This window comes from Phoxinus phoxinus (genome assembly GCF_949152265.1).
Source record: "Phoxinus phoxinus genome assembly, chromosome: 9".
NCBI classification, from domain to species: domain Eukaryota; kingdom Metazoa; phylum Chordata; class Actinopteri; order Cypriniformes; family Leuciscidae; genus Phoxinus; species Phoxinus phoxinus.
The window spans coordinates 7,374,010-7,390,881 of record NC_136884.1 but is presented as its reverse complement, the minus strand read 5'-3'; the positions used below and the strand labels follow the sequence as shown (position 1 = coordinate 7,390,881).

The 16,872-nt window shown below is 36.2% G+C and overlaps 1 protein-coding gene across 4 annotated transcripts in view; it reads left to right on the top strand.

Moving 5' to 3' along the window:
* The window catches only part of ppfibp1a (PPFIA binding protein 1a), a 76,280-nt gene that overhangs the window by 44,225 nt on the left and 15,183 nt on the right, over positions 1-16,872 (top strand). The window contains exon 1 of one of the 4 annotated variants that reach the window (XM_079622663.1): positions 13,194-13,439. The exons of 2 other annotated variants lie outside the window; for them this stretch is intronic. The gene's annotated coding sequence lies outside the window, so the exon portion shown is untranslated. Of the gene's footprint in view, positions 1-13,193; positions 13,440-16,872 lie in introns of those variants that run through there. One more of the 4 variants, XM_079622664.1, reaches the window with a different exon arrangement.

Below are 16,872 nucleotides of genomic sequence, written 5' to 3'. Positions count from 1 at the left end.
CATTTCCAGTGGTTGACATGGTGTGTACAAAGCAACATTATTAATAATTAGTTACAAAACTTAATTAGAGTTTTGAAACGTAAAAGTTGTAAAGGCTACACAAACTTTTTTTTACATGGATGATTAAAACAAACATTTTACTTGACGCGAGTATAATGAAAACCCTGAAAAACATTCTGTCCTCATACACAGGAGCAACAGAGTTTGTGTAAAAATAAAAAAGTGGTGTATTTTGTTTACAGTTTTTTTCAATCGCTAACAAGCGCTTAACCATACTTCAGATACTTTTTCTAAACTCTTAACACAGACTCACACCTACAAAACACAATTGGCCAAATGGATAATTTTCTTCTCAAAAACACATTTTGTTAAATATATACTAACTTTTCATTTCAAAATAGAACACATCTTTCTCTGCACTCACTAACTTTACCAAAACACTGGAAATCTGACTCAAAATGAAATTATTCTGTCAAAGAATAACACTTGTTTTCACTTCGCAATGTACATGCAGTCAATCAAAGTACACCAGGTTTCAAAATACTGGCTATTCTTGACATTACAAAAACTGCATAGAGTTTTATGTTTCTTGGTTGGGAACTGTATGTCCACATGTAGTAATGTTCACATTCAAAAGCATTCCAGTAAAAGCAAATCCTTTACTGTTTACTACAGGAGGTACAGTAGAAACACGGTTTGATAGAACAGAAAAAGTTTTACAGTATTGCTTACAGTGAACAAAATATCCATGAAATACACAAGAGCATTCTGAACCCCAAAAAAAAAAAAATTACTGTATCTAATCTCTGCGATCTTCAGGGTTAGGCCACATGTTTTCATCAACATCACATCTGATATTATCCAAGGTGATGCAATCATGAACTGTGATGTCCCTGCACCAGCATCCATGGCTTCAAGGAGGGACATCTGGTCATGTGGCTGATGGTCATAAACCTTCCACCTCCATGCAGAAAATAACTCCTCTATGGGGTTGAGGAAAGGTGAATACGGTGGAAGGAAGAGACTTACCAGTCTTGGGTGGACTTCAAACCATGTTGTTATTGCTTGTGAATGATGGAAAGCCACATTGTCCCAGGTACTTACAAAGGTCCTCATGTTTTCATGAGAACCAGGCGCTACTCTGGACCCAGGCGCTGGTGGAGATCATTGAGAAAGGCAAGGATGCGCTCGGTATTATAGGGTCCACTGGCTCACTGCATCTCTCACTGGGCCTGCTCTTCTCCCTTCTCCTCCTTTTACTGTATAAGTGTCAATGTAATAGAAAAATATAACCCCTGCCACTCTAAGCCAGTCTAAGCCAGACTGGAATCAGCTGTGGTTGGCACAATTTACCCAACATAAATCAGCTCTGTGTCAATTATTCAATTGTTTGTTTATTATCAGCTGAGATATATTGTTTTTGAACTGATCATTGCAGATGCAGAGGTTTTTATACTGTATCTAATGTTTGGAATATTGTTTTTGCTATTGTGGGATGTTGTGTGTTAACATTCGTAAATACTACAAAAACAATCCATAGTTTTGTTGGGAGGTATAGCTTGTCTGTTAAGAAAATGTAAGCATTATGGAAATGTGTTCACTGACTCCATATTGTTTGAAAACGACATGAAATGTGTGAATGGTATGGCCACAAAAGACCGATGCTGTGCTAATTGTGTTTAGAGTTTTGAAAATGTGACAACTGGCTGGACAAACGCTTGTTAGCGACTGAAAAAAACTGTAATAAATGGTTTAAAATCTTATAAATATATAAGGTGGGCTTTTTACTCCACACACTCAAACTAAAATATGGACAAACCCAAAGTTTGGGTTAAAAATGTAATGTAAAAATTTAACCAAACGGCTGGGTTTGTCCATATTTTACCCAAAATTGGGTTGAAACAACCCAGCATTTTTTAGAGTGCACATGGAGTAAGAGTCTCGCATGGGGCAAATGCATTATTTATAGCTAAAATAATGTTTTAACAATGTCTAAGTTAATTCTTGTTCAAAACAATCACTTTAGCAAAGTTTGTACTATTTTCTGTTTGTTTTAATACATAAAAGTATTCATTTTTGTTAAAAAAAAATATACTGCCATTAACATTTGTTAATATCAAAATATATTCAAAACAATAAATAAACAAAATTATTTTGAAAAGTAGAGATTCTGAAAGCATTGAAGATCCCATAATAGTTGAATATAGATTTACATTAGCAACAATAAATAATATTTTATTATATGATATGATTAATATCATATTTTTAAATGTGACAGTTTCGTTATAAATATGGTGATTATCTCGAATGTAGACACCCAACTTAAAATATGATATTTACCATATGATTGTAACCATGTCATGTCAACAAATGGAAAAGTTCATTATTATGCCTTTAGCCACAACAGCAGGTGTGCTTTTACCCCACATACCATCATTTTTCATATTCTTCTGTTATTGAAAAAATGTTGCTTTAATTAGCTTGAACACAACTGAAAATCATCAAGAAGACCTTTGTCTCAAAATATAGTCAATCATTTTAGCGATTCTCATTTGCTACTCAAATATACAACATTTAAAAAAACATAAAATATTAGATCAAATATTCAAATTCGCACAGAATCAACGTTTTGCTGCTGCCCGTGATCGCGTCAAGGATCAGCCACATTTATAAAGAATGATTTCAATGGCATTAATCTAGAATAGAAGAAAGTATTTTTCATTAAAAAAAACGTACATCACCTTAGAAGTCTACTAGTTCACCCAAACAGAAATTAATACTTCCTTCCTGAAGTGAAGCAGCAGCTTGACCTTTGCAATCACAGTGTTTACCAATGTGGTAGATTTTTCCCTATCTCGCTCCTACTTTAAGTCTACCTGGGTCGTCTCCAAATCGACGTTCCCTAACGTCTCCAAAACGTAGTTTTTATATATAGTCTACCTGGGTCGTCTCCAATTCGACGTTCCCTATATATAGTCTATTTCTCTAAACTAACTCGCCTGATGCGCAGCAGAAATTAACAGACAGACTTTAGCAAATGTCCTTTAAATGCTTTAATCACGGCCGGGAGAGTACTCAAGCAATTTCTCGGAGAATCTCACCCAAGCAGAAGAATACATCAGGTTTTATAGGATAAAGACAGACACATCAAAATAAGATCAGCGTGACTAACATGTCACCTTCTATCAATATGATTGGTTCAATTGGTAAAGCAAGCCCCTCCCTTCTTTACCCTCTGTTACTGGCATAAGTAAAATCATCCAAAAAAAATATTGTTTACTCAATATATCATGACATAATACAGGCAAAGAACATAACGTTTTTGAAACATTGTGTTCAACCTTTGTCAAAAGGTTAGTAAGACCTAGAAGAAGTAGTAATATTTAGTTTGTTATATTGTTAGACCTCTTTTATACTATTTTAACAATATTGTTATATTGTTGGAAGTCAGGTAAAAGTTTGTCATAATGTTAGACCCAAAGGAGAAGTCAGGTAAAACTTTAACACAGGTTAAAGTCAGATTTTTATAATGGTTAGTTCTAAAAAAATCGTATTTATTAAAAAATCCACCACACCAACAACGCAAATATACAAAGAATACAATGTATATACTGTGTATACTGAGATTTCTTAAGTATAATTGAGTATACTGAGACACTTAAGATTTCAATTTGCCATTAGGTCAAGCTATGAAATTCATTTAGAGGTCAATAGCATATTCCTCAAAAAGATTTATGGTTCAGATGTTCAGAGATTGCAGTGCAGGGCAGACAGACTGAGGGTTGAAGTCATTACCATTTTCAGCAACACAAGGAACAAAAGCACTTCAAGCCTTCTGTCACTCCTCTTCAATCAAGTGTGGTTCTTTGTGTGCAGATGTAAATGCTTAAAACCTTGAACATTTGCTTGGGAAATGAGTGACTTTCCACTTGATGATCACTGTAGGAAAGTATACCCTGACATCAGTTTCAGTTAGTGCAATGCACTACTAAATATTTTTACTACAGTATAAAGGCAATGCCTGACAAACCTTTGAGCAATTTAGATAATGAATCAGGATATCGATCATCAATCAATCAATCAATCAATCAATCAATCAATCAATCAATCAATCAATCAATCAATCAATCAATCAATCAATCAACCAATCAATCAATCAACCAATCAATATCTTAGAAGACTATAGTAGCATTATTTTATTTTAAATCAATTTATGAAACTGCTCTGAGCTCATGAAGACTATCTCCTTTTGAAGATGTCTTACATGACCAAAGAGTAATTCGATTTTCATCTTCCTTTTTTATTTGTATGTTTTGATGTTGTCATAATTTGTATCAAAAAAATTTTTTGTTTTGCTGGCATTTGGTTAAGACGACGAAATGCTGAGGATGTCTAGACATAGCCTGACCTTTATGAAGTTCTTGTTGGGTAAGACCTCAAAGCATTTGGCGCGGTATTAGCATAGCCGCTGACGATCGTGCACATGGATGACCTTTTCCCGCTAGACAACAGTCTTGTCTTGTGGTATGGTTGACTTTGAGATTACAAGTACTTGCTTCCCCTTACAAGAACATCTCTTCGTTTGAGTACTATCAGCTGTTTGAGGTCAACCATATGGATAGTTCTAGAGATAAATATTATTTATTAAAAATATTCAGTTTGCAAAGTGATGGTTTATGTTGAATGTTGAATCAATTTACAAGCCGTAAGCATGGCTTAATATGCCTTTCTGTGTACGATCTTCTCTGCTTCCTCACAGAATCACAAATTTGATGTTTTTTATTCAAAGCATAAATGATCAATTGTGCTTCAAAGCAAACCAATTTCCTTCAGAATTGCCTTTTAAATCTGGATAATCAAATCCTAACCTTGAACATGCAAATTGCCCCTTCTAAGAGTTGCAATCATTTCACAGCATGTTTTTTTACAGGGTAAACATACCTTTGAAACGGGATCTTCAGCTCATCAGCTGTAGTCAAAAGATAATTAAAGCTACTCTATCCCCAGTTTTCACAGACAAGGCTTAAGCCTATAGTCCCAGATTAAATTGCATGTTTGAGCTGTTTTAACTAAAGCAAGGGGATGGACAGGTGTGGCGCCAAACATTAGTCCTAAACTGATGAGTAAAAACTTTTAGCGGTGCAAAGATCCAAAGGCGGATCAAAAAGAAGGAAGATCCGCACACGAATATCGGCCAAAAAGCTCACGAGATTTATTTACAGAGGCCACAAATAAAGAGCTGAAGTGCAAAAAAAGTGCACTTTTTTTGTGGCCTCTGTAAATAAATCGCTGCTGCTGTACAATATAGCATACATAAATTACCCATAATTTAATAACATATTTATTAGTCACTAACATAAAAAATAATTATTTATTTATTTTAAAAAATAGTTTGTATTAATAGTTCAATCATAACAACTATGGGAATACTTTTAGCATGTTATTTAAAATGACAATGTTATTTGGTCTACTGCTGATGATTGCAGATGCTTCTGGAGAGCAAATATGAATTTGCTACTGCTAGATACGCAGACACGCTTTTGTGCCATTTATGCGCTGCTGCTGCATAAATGGACATACACGACCCCCGTAGCAGATCTAGGCAGGTGGAGCTGGGGGAGGTGGAGGCTTTCAGAGGAACTCTGATAGCACGCTGCACTAATAGCTTACAGCAAACAATGAACCTGACTATTTAAATGTTGAGCAAGCAGTCTTATTGGCGGCAGGATCAGCAGAGGCCAATCAGCTTGTGCCATGCGGTAATGAAGTGATGCTTGTAGTTTGCCTGTAAAGGATCTATCAACCTGCACCTTCTAAAGTTTCATGACTGAACAAGATATTTCATTTACATACAGATTTGTAATATCAGTGCATTCCTTATGCACTTTTTTTGCATACTTTATTGCAATTTCGGCATTGTTGCATAACTGCATTGCATACTTTTACATTGGCCTTTTGTTGATATTGTTTAGTCCATGTTTTTTCCCAGTTCTGCTGATTAACAGTTGTATATTTAAACTTGGGATTGTGCCCAAACCTTTTAAATGGTAGAAATGTAATGGTTTCAATGAGTTCAGTGTTTCTGGCTCATATGCATGCAACAGCGAGCTGGATCTGTGGCCTTTACAGGTGAGCCAGAACCATCATTATGTAACGGTTAACCTTCAAGGTGGTTGCTATGTTGACACAACTTCAAATGAGCATTTGAGCAGGATATAATGATCTTTTGTTAAAGTAATTATATAATACTGACAGGCAATCGTCTCCTTGCCATACCCCCCGCCAGCACCTGAGCCAAACAGCGTCCAACGCTGTTACATAATCGGCTTCGGTCATTAAACACTACAAATGTTTGCACAGGACCCTCATGTCGGATGTTGTTTTTATTCACATTGTTTTCTTTAGGAGAATGTGGGATGTCTAAAGGGGATTATAGGCTTTACAAACACTCTCTGCAGAAAATCACTATCAAGTGTATTTCTTATCAAACTGAGCCCCATATCGCCTGCTTCCAGGCTGATACTAGAATTAAAAGCTGCTCTGTTTTTACGGATACTGTAATTAATCATGCCATTCATATTCAAAGTTGAGTAAGAATCATCAGCACAGTACCGTAACTCATTCAAATGTTACAAGGCATTTCGTTTGGATGCTTGTGGATGATTGATGACAAATCTACACAGATTGGACTCCAACATCAATGACGAAACTGTGTCTGAAACCTAAGGTAACTGTCTTGCTGTCTAGTCAGTGTCGAAACAGACAGTTTGTTGTATATGATTATTAACTGCCAAACTACACAGGGTTGTGTGATATACCATAGGTAGTGGTCAATTTCAGTGCTGTATCTCCAAGGTCAATATATCAGCTGATATTTGCCATTGTTAATAATCATATCTGGCAAGTTTTTATTTTTGATCGATTGGCAGGACTTTTAGTTGAACTTTTATTTTGACAGCGCAAAATTGTGATTCCCAATGTGCACAGATTTTTGAGCGCATTATTGGTTACTGTGTTTACAGTCATTTTTATTTAGCAATTTCTTTATTTGTGAAAAAATGTCCTGAACAGAAAATATATATATATAAAAAATTTTTTTTACATGTTAGCAATGTTGTGCGTGTGTCATTTACTTTGTTTAAATTAATTGCTTTTAAACCCCATTCAGTTGAATGCATAAACAAGATGTTGCACAACATTGAATTTGGATGTGCTTTTTCCAAAAATCTCTGAATACCATTTGCAGAGGTATCAGTTTCAGCTTTCAGATGTAGTCACAAAAGTGTTAAAGTCAGCATGAAACAGAAGTTGTGATTGTCTTCCATATTGTGACGTATGTCTGAGTGAAACGGCTTCTTGAAGAAGAAAAAAATGTAGGGAGGATCTTGATTATATCCATCGGGAATTGACTGGATAGTTGTGGTTTGCTATTGCTGTGATCTCATGTCTCAAGTCTCACTAAACACGTCATCAGAGAAGAAGAGATGGAGAGGGGAAGTAACTTTAATGAACGTTTACTAGGACACATGAATAATAAAAAAAAAAGATTGGCACGGATAAATCATTTATAATAAATGCTTCACAATTCTATAAAAAAATTGATATTTTTGATTTCATTTCAAATCTGAGCCCATGCCCACGTGAAAGAGACCTCTGTAAATTCCCCTCAGCTCTTACACAGTATGATTTACAGCTTCTATCTGAATGTCATTTGTTGGAGTGCTGGACAACTGATCTAATGAGTGATATGATATTGGAACAGGTGGTCTAATGCGAGTCCTTCTGTACGCATAATTATATTTATCTTGCAGATCTGTCAGTTTGCATAACTCAGGCTGAATGAACATGAGGAGTGATTTGGTTTAGCCCATCTCGACGGCATGAAAACTCCTCTCAGAAGTAGAGGCACCAAACGCCACCGTACAAAGATATCGAATTCCTTTAATTTACATGAAAACGACTTGGATTAATTAATTTGTCAATATTGTATGGATTTTTCATTTTTATTTTGTTTTCAATGTGGCAATTAGGCAGATAAGTGAGATGACTTTTTGGCGGCTTATTGTGTTTTAAAGCTCCAGGGACAGATTCTATTTCATGCATTTAATTTGAGTTTCTCTTAAGACAGTGTAACTTCAAGACAAACAGATTGAAAGTTATTAAAGCGAATAATGAATAAAGGATCAGACTTATAAATCTCACCACCAGCCCCTACAGCTTTATGTTCCGTAAGTATGTAGACAGTTTTATTCTTTATTCTTTCACATCATCAGAAATGATGTAATTACACAGAGGAGCGGAGCAGAGGAGATGGACTGTCTGAGAGGCTGTCTGTCGACCTCATTTATTTCAAAGGACAAATCATTATTATCACAAAAGTATTATGCCGTTTTGAGCAAAAGAAGTCAAGGAGACTTATGAACAAAGAATATGAAAAAAAGTACAGCGGAATTAGCACCAAAGACACTGGAGAAACGGTGACATTGCTTGTTATCACTATAAACCATATAGTTTTTGAAGGGAAATTACACATTTTGTACATTTCATTTTTTTTTTTTTTTTTTCATGCATGGGTTATAGGTTGAGCTTATATAAACATACATAGACAGACAGACAGACAGACAGACAGACAGACAGACAGACAGACAGACAGACAGACAGACAGACAGATAGACAGATAGATAGATAGATAGATAGATAGATAGATAGATAGATAGATAGATAGATAGATAGATAGATAGATAGATAGATAGATAGATAGATAGATAGATGATGGATGGATGGATGGATGGATGGATGGATGGATGGATGGATGGATGGATGGATAGATTATAAATAATTATAATAATTATAAACATAAATGTTCTTGTGTTATCAGTGTGTGTTTGTTATTGTTATCAACAGACAACTCTGTCTGGTATATTTGTTGCTAGGTGTTCTCTGTGCACCCAAAATAAAATGGCTTTTCACGTACTGTACAAGGACACTTCTGTCTCGCTTTCATCAGGAAGAGAAAGGGTGCATACATGTAGCATTAAGAGATTAGCTTCTCAATTTCATTATCCAAACATCCTTATCTGCTTTGCCATTATCCTTCAGCTTACATTTTGGTCAGTGGTGACCTGTTAGAACAGAGATTTGCAATGTCTATATCATTATTATTAGCTTGGCATATCTCAAAAAAATTTAATATGAAAATTGAGAGACTGAATATAATTTATACTGCCGTTATTGTCTTTTTTTTTTTTTCAAATGTTGGGCTACTTTGTGAAAGTTGCAAAGAGCAGTTTGCATGATTAATTGATAGTAATTTTCTGTAGTTAGGTAAATATGATATTTCAACCCAATGGTAAAAAAGAGAGATATTGATGCTTTAACATTTGCCATGGTGAAGTCCTGTGCAAACGAGTCCATGCATGAGTCACTGCTTGAGTCATTCAGAGCTGGAACAAGTCTTATACTACTCTGAATTACCATCAATACACGGCCTTTATTATCAGCAATTTCGTCTCCATCGCGCTCACGACAAACAAATAACATTGATGAGTCAAAAACATCTTTTTCTAAGAAATTTCGACAGCATTTAAAGTTCTTTCGAGAATATTTAGAGAGGAAAAACAAAAGTGTGCAGGACCATGAATAAATAATGGGCCTGAAAACCTCTGGGATATGAAGAAGCTTGACTCGAAAAGAGCAATCTGACTGTGTTTATCTTATGGAGCCCAAGATTCAACTCATCCATCTGACCAAGAGCGACTTTATGGCCGTTTCTTTACTAGGTGTCACAAAGTGGCTCCCCTATGGTGACTCCCCTGCTGATCCATGGACTCCTTGTTTCTTGCTTCCAGCAACCACAGATAATTACTGAAAGGCTATTTGTAGACCGCCTTTTTCGTTCATAAGGTTTTAAAGGGACAGTTCACCCACGAAAGAACGTTTACAATGCATCACTATATAGCCTCATCATCTCATGGCGAACCAAACTTTCTTTATTCTGTGGAACACAAAAGGAGATGTTCTGAAGACAAAGAACTTCATTGAGGTCCAAAACAACATTTTAAATAATATTTTATGTTCCACATAATAAAGAAAGTCATACAGGTTTGGAATGACATGTGGATGAGTAAATGGTGACAGAACTTTTCTTTTAATGACCTTCCTGCTTAATAAATCAGCCATTTATTCATGTCTTTGTGAGTTATTATTAAAGGCTTAGTTCACCCAAAAATGAAAAAAATTGTCATCAATTACTCGCCCTTATCTCGTTCCAAACCCGCAAGACTTTTATTCATCTTCGAAACAGAAATCTGAGAGATCTGTCCCTGACAGTCCACGCAATTACCACTTTGACGCTTCAAAAAGGTCATAAGGAGATCATAAAACATCCATATGAATTGAACGGTTTAGTCCACATTTTCTGAAGAGACTTGATTGCTTTATATGATGAACAGATTGAATCTAGGCTTGTATTCACATATACACATTGAATGAACGATTTGGAATGACACAAGGGTCAGTAATTGATGACTATTTTTTTTCCTCCTTCTTCTTGAATGTCTTTCTTCTGCAGAACACAAAATATATTTTGAAGAATATGGGTAACCAAACAGTTGATGGAACCCATTGACTTCCATAGTATGGAAGAAAAAAAAAACTATAGAAGTCAATGGCGTCCATCAACTGTTTGCCTTCTGACATTCTTCTTCTTGTGTTCAGCAGAAGAAAGAAACTCATACAGGTTTGAAACAACATGATGGGGAGTAAATGATGACAGAATTTTCATTTTTGGGTGAACTATCCCTTAAAAACAGGTCTGTAAAAAAAAATGGGATCATTAAAATGAATAATTAAATAATAAATTAAATAATTAAGTTGCTTGTTTTGCTTATTTTGCTCAAATACATTTGTTGTTGTTTCCAGAATGATGTTTGAGCAGCACTGAAGAATTTAATTTAATGTAACATAATAATACAATAAATAAAGAAATTGTTATTAATAGCTTATTTTGCACAAATAAATAACGTATTGCTTACTTGACTTCTGCACACTTTATTCTCGTGCACTGCATGTTTGTGCATATATTTAGAATCGCATGCATTGGACAAGTGTTGTATTTCCGTGAAAATGTGAGTGCGGTCCAGTTGCCCAGGTGAGAGGAAGAGATTGCTGCTCTCCTTCCCGTTAATTAATATGCTGTGTCCTTAGACACAGTGAATGAAACAAACAAAGGTCATATCTGTGACTGTAGCACCAGGATATAAAGATGATTACATAAAAAGCCCTTTCTGTTCCGGTTTTGATGTGGGATGTTTGCTGTAATGAGAGTCCTCTGAGGCGCTGGTTTCATTCAAAGATGGATTTAAAATGTCTCTTTTTTTGTTATTGGGGATTTTAAATATTATAGGTATCTGCCTCTACAGTATTCGCTTTGGCTAAATTCAGCAATACCTCTGCCTACTCAAAATTGCTGGGATTCACGTGGGATTTACTTTGGATGCTAAGATGGGTCCCGTATTCTTTCCAGATTCATTAGCTTTTTGCTTTAACAGTCCATTTTCTCCTGTTACGAAAGTGACAACTTGACCCAGACAGGGTACACACTCTTGCCCCTGTGGGCTAAATAAGTGCGATGTTTGTGCCATTGAGGAACATGACTAAAAATGATTCCCTCTGAGCCTAGTTGCCATGGACACAGAAGTGTCTCGATCCAAAAGGCAGAGAAAACAGACCAGATATTACAGGTTAGTGGAAGTAATTTCACTTGTGCTTTTTTTCAATGTCTTTAAACAACAAAGGACTCAGACTGCAAAGAGGGAACATCAAATCTCTAGATCCTAAAACCACGAGTCTGTCTGGGAAGAACAATATTTGAACAGTGGTGACGGAAGTTCATGTTTTAGCACCCTTAAGCATCCAAGGCATAACTACCACGTGGATACATTATACAAAAATGTATTTATTATGAAATGATCATTCAGTAAATAGGCTAATGGTTTCAATGTATTGCTATAGCAGTCACATATGTGTAAAGTTGAAAGAAAGCAACAGCTGTTTCATCAAACTTCAACTGTAAAAAGCTTGCATTTGCCTGCCATCTAGTGTGAAATGTTTGAAAATAATAGCATATTGTGATAACGAAGGCAGCAATAAGGAAAATTAAGGACCATAATCTCACAAATACTTTTTTTTAAATTCCGCTACAAAGACGCTTGATTTTCCTCATCAAACAACTCGGTATCAAATGGTTGTGGCTCTGTATTCTATACGCTGTATTATATCTTTGAACATATTGTTATTGAAAAAAGTAAAAAGGATCAACTCCTTCAATATCCACAAGAGGGCGACGTTCATCTTTTTGTCGGGAGCTCATAGGCTACTTTGTGTCACTATCACATAATTTTGGAAACTTTTTGTAACTTTTCATTAGCATTAGCCTACAAAACATTACAATGTAGTTCAAAAAGAAAAAATGTCCAGGGTGCTCAAGGAGTTCAACATAAGGAAGTTTTTTGAAGGTGCTCTTTGGGGTTGGGAATTCAACAAAATGTAATAGAAGGAAATCCAAGGCACTCTTCTTTGGAAATATATAAAAAGCCTTTATTAGATTGGCTATTTCATAGTAGAAAATGTAAAAACAATGTAGTATTCAAATAGTTAAAAATGTTCATTTACTTTAATAAGTAACTTTTTTATTGCTAGTATTAAATGCTTTTTAATGAATTATTTATGAAAAGTATTATTAAGTTAAACATTTAGTAAATAAAATGGATTTAACAGTAATATTGTCTGTGTGAGCATAATATGTAACAAAATGGGAGGAAAGCTCTAATTAGGAAAAGGTCCAGGTAATTTTGTTTATTTTATTTATTTATTAAAAATATCAATCTGTTTATAACAAACCAAATGGATAAGGATAATAATGTAAGGATAATTAATTTGAACTAAATTTGTACCCTCCATTTAAACCTCAGGACGCTTTTTGTCTTGTTGAAGATATAGCCTACTAAAACTAAAACCTTATTGGGCGAGCCTGAGAAGCTCTGGAAACAGATACCATGTGATAAGACGACTGCTCACTGCTTAGCAATAATTTAATTTATTTAAAAATAAATTAAACAACCGTTCATCGACATTGCAAATACTTTCTCTGGCGGTAATCAGAGCCAAATAGAGATATGGCTCTGGAGCTAATTAACAACGTTGGGTCGGTTATGGTTGTGATTGGTTGGCCAGGCGCATGCGCACTCAAGCGCACAACTCTCAAGTCGAGTCCGAAAGTTGCACTTCTGCTTTCTGAGTGAGGAGGAGACGCGGTTTCAACTCAGATGAACACATTAATATGAGGGACGCTGGGGAATATCTGTTGATTTTGGACACATGCATCTGTTGAAGGAAGTTTATCATTTCAAATAACTTTAGGACCCTCGTGACATTTGAAGGTAAGTCATTTATGATATTTGAAAAAGCGATTAAATAATAACGCACGTCATCTGTATCGCACCTGAGAGTCGTTTGCTCATTTAAGATAGTTAGAATGATGTTTTTAGGCTTTCATTAGTTTACTCACTCTTTGTCTTCTTTTTATCTTACCTAATTATGGGTTGCAAACATTTTAAATGCACTTATTTTATAAAAGCATTCGTACAAAACTCAAAAATGTCTGTTTTTACCTATTCACATCTGAATACCTTAGAGATCTTCCACTTTTTTCTGAGTTAATGCTATCACTCAGAAAAAAAACGTGTAAACATTGTATCTTTATGGGAAGCCTATAACATATCTTGTCACTTGGGAAGTACCCTTAAAATAACGTTTTGTATCTTTTTACCCCTAAAAGTGGCATATTAGTACCTTAGAGTAGCAATATTTACCTTGAGGTACTACTATGGGCCTCTTAGGGGTATGTAAGGTACAGTGATGTTATTTTATGGCTACTCCCCCACGGACAATCTGTTGTACCCATAAAGGTATGATTTTATTTTTTAACACATTTTTTTCTGAGAGTGATGGAGCCAGGGGAACTTTTTTTTCTTTTCTTTTTTTAACTTGTGAATTAATTTGCAGAGCAGAAAATGCTTGTGGGTGTGACTCTTGGTTGTGCACACAGTAAAGTACTGTCTTACTCTGGGTAGTACTGTAAATGTAAAGACTGTAAGCCTGGAGTCTGTGTATATCCTGTGTTTACTGTGACTTCCAGGGTGGAACTGTGGCCTTTCACAGTGTAAAAAGGTCAGCTATGACATCAGGGACTTTTTTTTTATTTCTTCAAATAAAAGATCCCAAATTGCTCCCATGCAGGCTTGAAGTGTGGGGTCAGATGTTTCCTATCTTGTCCTGCACATGTTTCCTTGTATTCATTTAGACAGACCAGCTACAAAATGTCAGAATCAAAGCCATATGTAATGTTTAAAATCTTTGTTTTGAGTGATTGAAAGAAAAGCTCGGTTGGCCATCATGGTCACACATACAGTATGATCACTTCTCCAAGTCACAGAAGGGTGTGCGTGTGTGAAGTTAAGGGTAGTATACATTTTTTTTTTATTAAACCTAATAGATTCAAACAACTCAGATTTAAGATTTTCTTTTTTTTATTCATATAACGTTTTATAAATTTGTGGATGAGTTTTTTACCCCCGTTATCGATTCCATTTTTAATAATATTAATGATAATGCTAAATGATCCCGTGTTGAATAAGAATGCATTTCTGTATCGTTGAATAAGGGCTTTACTGACGGGACTGTGGGTTGGATAAGACCTAAATGGTTGATGTGCGGTGAGTGAGGTGTCTCTGCTCTTCATCAGCCGACAGCTCACTTCTCTTTAAGAGGGATGCTGCTAACATTCCTTACCTTTAAAGCACTTTATCAAACTAAGAGATGGGATAAGATTTTACTTGCATTCAGGAACTTAAAGCATAGGATTTTCTATGTGGAAATCTACACTCCCACACTCCCACAACCAAGGCGATGATTAGTAGCGAATGGGATCTCAACACTAGGAGCTTTTTTAATGCTGAAGGCCAAATACATGTCACATCTGTGTGTTTGTATAGCTCAGTAGCACGACCCATATGAGGGGTTGGTTGTATTTAGGACTAGGCTCAGCCTGGATAACGGCACGGGGCAGTGGGTTGTTTTTCTTTCAGACTACCCCCACTCCATCCCCTATCTCCACATCTGGCCAACGTCAGAGTATGTAAATAAATAAAAACGACTTCTACCTTTTGTACGCATAGGCCTGTCTGGGCACTGAGCCAATCATTACTGTCCCTCCTACAGTGCTTTGGTTAACAACCCTTTAAGGGAATATGCGGTCTGCTGATTTACTAGCAAAACATGTGAATTAATCTGACAGTAATTTGGCCTGAGGGCGGACTGTACGGTATCTATGTTTAGAGGAAGCGCTGATTGTGAAGGTATGTGAGAGGGAGTGCACATCTGGAGGAGTTTTTCAGGCATCTGGAAGAAGGGGGAGGGTCAGGGTCTCGATTGAGCTGGTCATCTGGGTCATGGAGCGATTGGTGCATGGTACTCTTATAGAGAGTGGTGAACCCGATCTGTTAAGAAGCTGAAATGAAACATTTAGTGCTACGGCCAATTAAGTCAATCCGACCGTTTTCCCCTCCCTTCTTTCCGTATGGAAATGTAATTCCTCACTCCATTTGTGTGTGATTAAAATCTGCTGCGTTCACTGCTGGAAAGTATTGTTCAAAAGGTTGTTTGGAGCCAACGATCTCTCCACACTATCATGAGGGGCTCGCTTTTATCCATATGCTTTTCCGTCCATGCTTTGGAGGAAAATGGAAAATCAAAATATCCATGCGATGAACAGAATGGAGCTGGTTCTCATCAGAGAGGGAAACACAATATGTGTGGTCATACTTGGGTCAGAATGTGAATGCAGAGAAGGTAAAATAGGATACCTAACACTATTGTAGGTAAAAAATACCGTACAAAGCATCTGGGTTTCATGTAGTATTGAATTCTTGAATTAGCCAAATTACATCCCTAATAATTTTTGTACACTTCTAAAGCAAATAATCTGTTTTTTTAGAGTTTCTCCTTGCACTTTTTGGAGAAGCTGCCAGAAGTCCAGGGCTTCCCCATAGGAAGTGATGCAGGCAGCTGACTAAATACAGCTCCTCTTCCCTCCAGGGATGTGAAGAATGTTTTCTGTTAGCCAAAAGTAACTTGAAAAGCCGTGGATTTCAAGTTGGGGCGGCCCTTCACTTTGGCCAGTGTTTCTACAGGTGGTAATGGGTCTGAATGTCAGTTCAAATCCAGTAGATCATAACTTACTCTAGCACTTTTTCATATTAATCAGTGAAGTTTCGGTGAGGATTTAGGCTAGTTGTTGCTTTGTGGTCAGAAGCTTGACTTTGTCATGTGGGCTCTAAAACAACTTTGGTTAGAGAAAAGCTACTCGCCATATCCATTTTGAACAAGCATTGTAAACATAGGACTCATTGATTTAATAAAATCCGAATCCATAAACAACGCCCTAGCCAACTTCTCTTGCTAAATAAAAACTATGAGTGATGTGGGCCGGTCTTGCCCTTTCTGCTGTCCTCGTTGATCAGATAAGTGCATAACTGAATAGATTTGTGTTAAAATGCTGTAGGCCTAGCTTGTATATGTTCTCTTTCTCTGGGGGTTGGTGGTAAACAGACAAACAAAGACTTCTGTGTTTAGTTGTTGAGATTTTCCGCTCTCTTGCCCAGTCAGTAACCAAATTAAAAGGGTAATTTGGAGTCTGCCCTATTCTGTTTTGGCTTGTCTTTGTGAGCATTAGTGTACAGCATCTTGTCCTATATAGGCATGGGTCAGTATAGTTTTAATAATAGTGGTTAACAAGTTTTCTCTCTCTTTTTT